Source organism: Heptranchias perlo, chromosome 23, assembly GCF_035084215.1.
Source record: "Heptranchias perlo isolate sHepPer1 chromosome 23, sHepPer1.hap1, whole genome shotgun sequence".
Classification (NCBI taxonomy): domain Eukaryota; kingdom Metazoa; phylum Chordata; class Chondrichthyes; order Hexanchiformes; family Hexanchidae; genus Heptranchias; species Heptranchias perlo.
Genome location: NC_090347.1, coordinates 30,292,246 through 30,298,245, shown reverse-complemented (window position 1 = coordinate 30,298,245; position 6,000 = coordinate 30,292,246).

Genomic DNA, 6,000 nt, shown 5'->3' with positions numbered 1-6,000 from the left:
TTGGCTGGAACATCAATTATTGAGTTGAGCTTTGCGAGTCATTTTTTCTGCTAATGCCTTGGTAACTCCTGCTTGGATGCTGTCTCTATCAATCACAGCAAGCCCACTCCCTCATCATTTTGGCTCCAGAAGCAGTCAGGTGTGCCAAGACTTACTGTTTGTAAGTACTGCGTTCTTGCACATCAGTGGAACAGCCTAGGGATCTGTTTGTAACTGATTTCTTCTTTGTATCAGACCCCATAATCAGTGAGGCTTCAGACTTTTTCTGAGCTAACATATAAATAATGATATGCAAGTGGTTGATTATTTATGCAATTTATGTCTAGTAAAGCAATTATATGTTTATGTACTGTTCCTCCCCCAATCAATCTCCTCAAGGTAAAGCATGAACTGTTCAAATTTATCTGAAATTTTCCTGAAAAAATGATTATCTTCAAGGTTTTTTACAGTATGTCATATGTCTTACAGATGTAAACAAATGGACTCTGCATATTTTGTAATGTATTCTAGATAGATACATCACTCGACTATTGTTTATACTGAGAACTTGAACATTATAATTATTCATAAGTATACTTTGTAATACTATGGAACTATGTAAATAGATCCATCCATATAACTGTAGTAGTTATTTATTTATCTATCTATTTGTACCATAACAACAACAACTTGCATTTATTTAGCACCTTTAACGTAGTCCCAAGGCATTTCACCGGAATGGGTAAGTCAAATATTATTTTACATATTTTCATGAATCAATAAAAAAAACACACTGCACATCTTTGGATAGATCTCTGACACATTCTTTCCAAACTCTTTCACTGGAGGTATTTACCACTCCTCCACTTCTACACCCTCTCGCACCTTGGAACAGCATCATTTCTGATTCACCATGGACAATACCACAAGAAATCTGATAGTGAACTTGTAACATTTACATTACAATAACTAATCATCGAGTGCGAACATCATTGCATGTCAATTGCGTGAAACATCCCATCATAAATGTTGCCATGGCATGCTGTCACATACAAGAAGTAAAACTAAAAATGAAATAAAACTGCTTTCAGCAATTCCACAGTTTATATTAAGAAAATAGTAGATACATTGGAATGATGTAAAGATGATAAATTCCCAGGTGTCCATAACTTTGTATTTAGCTGGCTACTTGGAATGGTCAAACCCTATACTGTGTCCATCCCATCACTGGACTGAATGTCGTTTGGGATTTGACAGGACAACATTGACTGTTAACTGTGAATCGTGGTTCTGAATTTCACTTCTATTTGTTCTTAGAAAGGGAGTCCCATCATCAGTATTTTTTTAAAAAAGAAATTGAACAGTTAAAAAGTTAAAGTTTAAGTTTCAGCTTTGCAACCATACTCTCTCTCCGGAACCCAAAGACATTCTTTCCCCACTTATTACTATTGTTTTCTTGAAAGCTTTTGTTAGTATGGTGAGTACTGATGACCTCATCGAGAGAATTGGTTGGGAGGAGCTTTTGATTCAGAGGGTGTGAGGGAATTGAATGAACAGCGTCAGAAAAACTGTCATTAAATCTGGGTGCTTCAACATTCCTGACATTTCAGTAATATACTGGTTTCCTCGTATCAGTGGGCCCAGCAGTGGCAGCTGGAGAATGTTCCCAATGATGCGTCAACATAAGTATTTAAAAAAACAATACAGAATTAGATAGAAATTACAACACGGAAACAGGCCATTGAAACCAAAAAGTCTGTGTTGGTGTTTATCCTTCACATGAGCAGTAGTCCTAAGCACACGTGCCCACCTTGTTCCCACATCAGTTTATCTCCCTTTCCTTCGACTACCCATCTAACCTATTCTTAAATGTTGACATGGTCACTACTTCAATCAGTAACTCTCTGCACAGGCTCACAACCCTCTGTGTAAAAAAAGTTCTCCTGCTCTCCGTCCAAAATCTCTTACCGTTAATCTTATATCTATGTACACTTGTTTGAGACCCCTCGACCACTGGAAACATGCTGTTTCTATCTGCCCTGTTCCATAATCTTAAACACCTTTATCAAATCACCCTGTAATCTCTTCTGTTCGAATGAAAACAGACACAATTTTTCAAGTCTTATTTTGTACTTGTATTTCCTCATACCAGACAACCTCCGAATCCATGCTGTACCCTTTCTTATTGCCTCAACATCCCTCCTATAGCATGGACCCCAAAACTGCACACTATACTCCAACTGTGGTCTGGTTAAGTAATACAGAACAAAGTCCAAAAGGATGAATAGTTAATCATAATTCGTTTTGCCTGTTGGATTAATTTACAAAGAAATCCTGCTGGTGAGCTCTTCTCAGTAGCAGCACATACATACAGTAGTAAAATAGTGGTTGTGCACATAATGATACTATTGTGAATGGTATTTACCATCCACTGTTGGCAGTACTTCAGGAATTCCGATCATGATTTATCACAGTTTCTGAGGTATTTCATTCCCATTTGGACATGGGATCAAATTCAGTATGGATTGCATTAAACTGAATAGGTCCCACTCACTAGTACTTAAACTACACCTTTGCCCCTGCCCAGGACATGTAGCTTATATTTGACCGTATCCCATTGCAGTTCAGTACATGTACTCTATGGAGAGACTGAAGGAATCCTAGTATTTGAACCAAATTGAATTGTGACCTCTTAAATTAGAATTAATTTTAAACCAACATCTAAAACATTGAGGAAACAGGAGATTATGCCTCTATCTAACATTCTATACAAACATTTCTAGTATTCAGGCCATAAATTATAACTCAGAACAAACAGAGATTCAGTATATATTTAAATTTAGTGCATTTATCTGAACAGAGCTTAAAAATGCCATTATAACATCTCACATTTTGAAAATGCAAAAGGAGTTTAGGTTGTTTTAATACTACAGTTACAGGTCTCAAACCAGAACAGGTTCCAGACAAGCAATACTGTAGTTACACTTCCCAGCTACTGCTGGTTGCAACTCCCACTGTCCTGCCCAGGAGCGAGCTCTGAGCATGCATCATTACATGCGTGCACAGAGCTCCCCCTCAGCGGTTACAATTTAAACATGGTTAAAATTTAAATGTTTTGAGAGTGCACAGGGGAGAATCCTCATTCTCCAAACATTTAGATTAACATCAGGTAGGGTTAAAAAGTGCTCGGGTGTCCAACAACTTTAAACCAGGTGTGAGGCCACACTGGATTTACACTCCATGAGGTGTCAAACTGAAGTGTTATAAGACACCCCACTTTTCTCAAGAGTTATTTTGGGCCCTGACTCTGGGCTTCTACTTTTTAAACTACCTGCTGTCTGAGACCTGTAGCTGCATATATAAATATAACTTTAAACTCCTTTCGTATTATCAAAATGTCAGATCCTATAATGGCATTTTTAAGTTCAGTTCAAATAAAAACATAAAATTTAAATCTATGAATATTGGTACTAAGCAGAAACAACTTTGCACTGACGCTAACCTGCAGTATGAATACACATTTTAATATCTAGATATAGGGTACGGTAGCATAGTGGTTATGTTACTGGACTGGTAATCCAGAGGCCTGGACTAATAATCTGGAGTTAATGAGTTCAAATTCCGCCACAGCAGCTGGGGAATTTAAATTCAATTAAATAAATAAAATCTGGCATAAAAAATTAGTATCAGTAATGGTGGCCATGAAACTACCAGCTGTCGTAAAAACCCATCTGGTTCACTAATATCCTTTAGGGAAGGAAACTTGCCATCCTTACCCAGTCTGGCCTATATGTGACTCCAAACCCACAGCAGTGGGTTGATTCTTAATTGCCCTCTGAAATGGCCTAGCATGCCACTCAGTTGTACAATCTCGCGACAGAAAGTCACGACGAATAAAACCATACCTAGCACAAAGGAAGATAATAGTGATTGTTGGAGGGCAATCATCTCAGCCCCAGGACATTGCTGCAGGAGTTCCTCAGGGCAGTGTCCTAGGCCCAACCATCTTCAGCTGCTTCATCAATGACATTCCCACCATCATTAGGTCAGAAATGGGGATGTTCGCTGATGATTGCACAGTGTTCAGTTCCATTTGCAACCCCTCAGATAATGAAGCAGTCCGTGCCCGCATGCAGCAAGACCTGGACAACATCCAGGCTTGGGCTGATAAGTGACAAGTAACATTCGTGCCAGGCAAGCGCCAGGCAATGACCATCTTCAACAAGAGAGAGTCTAACCACCTCCCCTTGATATTCAACGGCATTACCATTGCCGAATCCTCCACCATCAACATCCTGGGGGTCACCATTGACCAGAAACTTAACTGGTCCAGCCACTGTGGCTACAAGAGCAGGTCAGAGGCTGGGTATTCTGTAGCAAGTGACTCACCTCCTGACTCCCCAAAGTCTTTCCATCGTCTACAAGGCACAAATCAGGAGTGTGATGGAATACTCCCCACTTGCCTGGACGAGTGCAGCTCCAACAACACTCAAGAAGCTCGACACCATCCAGGACAAAGCAGCCCGCTTGATTGGCACCCCATCCACCACCCTAAACATTCACTCCCTTCACCGTGACTGCAGTGTGTACTATCTACAGGATGCACTGCAGCAACTCGCCAAGGCTTCTTCAACAACATCTCCTAAACCCGCGACCTCTACCACCAAGGGCAGCAGGCACATGGGAACAACACCACCTGCATGTTCCCCTCCAAGTGACATACCATCCCGACTAGGAAATACCACGATTGTTCCTTCATCGTCCCTAGGTCAAAATCCTGCACTCCCTACCTAAGAGCACTGAGGGAGAACCTTCAGCACACGGACTGCAGCGGTTCAAGAAGGCGGCTCATCACCACCTTCTGAAGGGCAATTAGGGATGGGCAATAAATTCTGGCCTTGCCAGTGACGCCCATATGCCACGAATGAATAAAAAAAATAAGTTTGCTCCCAAAAAGACTGTGGATTCTGGGTCAATTGAAATTTTCAAGGCTGAGATTGACATATTTTTCTTCGGTAAAGTTATCAAGGGATATGGAAGAAAGGCGGATAAATGGAGTTGAGGTACAGATCAGCCATGATCTAACTGAATGACAGAACAGGCTTGAAGGGCTCAATGGCTTACTCCTGTTCCTATGTAGTTAGAGAGATACATAGATGGATACTAATGCAAATAAATGCTTACACTTTAAATTAGCGACAATTTTTAACCCACATCAACCATTCTTAGAATCATGGAGTCTTACAGCACAGAAAGAAACCATTCTGCCCATCTGCCTGTGCCAGCTCTTTGAAAGAGCTATCCAATTCATCTCACTCCCCTGCTCTTTCCCAACAGCCCTGCAAACTTTTCCTTTTCAAGTATATATCCAATTCCCTTTGTCCCATTTTACAGTATTCCTAAATTAGTTCTAAGCTATTCCCATAATTGGATTCCTCCTTGCTTTCCCTGAATGCTGGCAGGGACTTTAAAAGAAAGGAATCTACATTAAAAGCAAAGCTGGAAATTGAAAAGTTCACGTAGTTTTAACATTTTGAAGACTGCTGTAGCTTTTCTACTCCAGACTCAAAAACACAACCAAGTTACAATGTTTTTGATTATTACTACAAGATTATAAAGACTAAGTTTAAGAGCAAATACTTGAAATGTAAAGCAATTGTCCCTTCATGTGCTGCAGGTGATTTAACTTCTTATTTGTCCAGTGTATTTATTTTAGGGATTGCCATTTGAAGGGGAAACATTCAGGCAGACATGTTTCACTGACCAATAATGTGGGAGAGTCTGGTGGAATTTGTTTGTACCCAACATTGATATGTGTGTAGTGGTTTATTTCGACAACGATCAGGAGCTCTCTTGTTTTCCTTTATACAACCTCTCCTTCTGAGCTTTTTACTGCTTAGCAAAAAAAAAGCTTAGAAAGAGAGAGAGAGTTTAAAAACAATTTGATGAGTTTACAACTTCTATTTTTTCAGGCTCTTTTTTAACAAAAAGAGGGAAAATAGAGTCTGGCTTTAAAAAGCA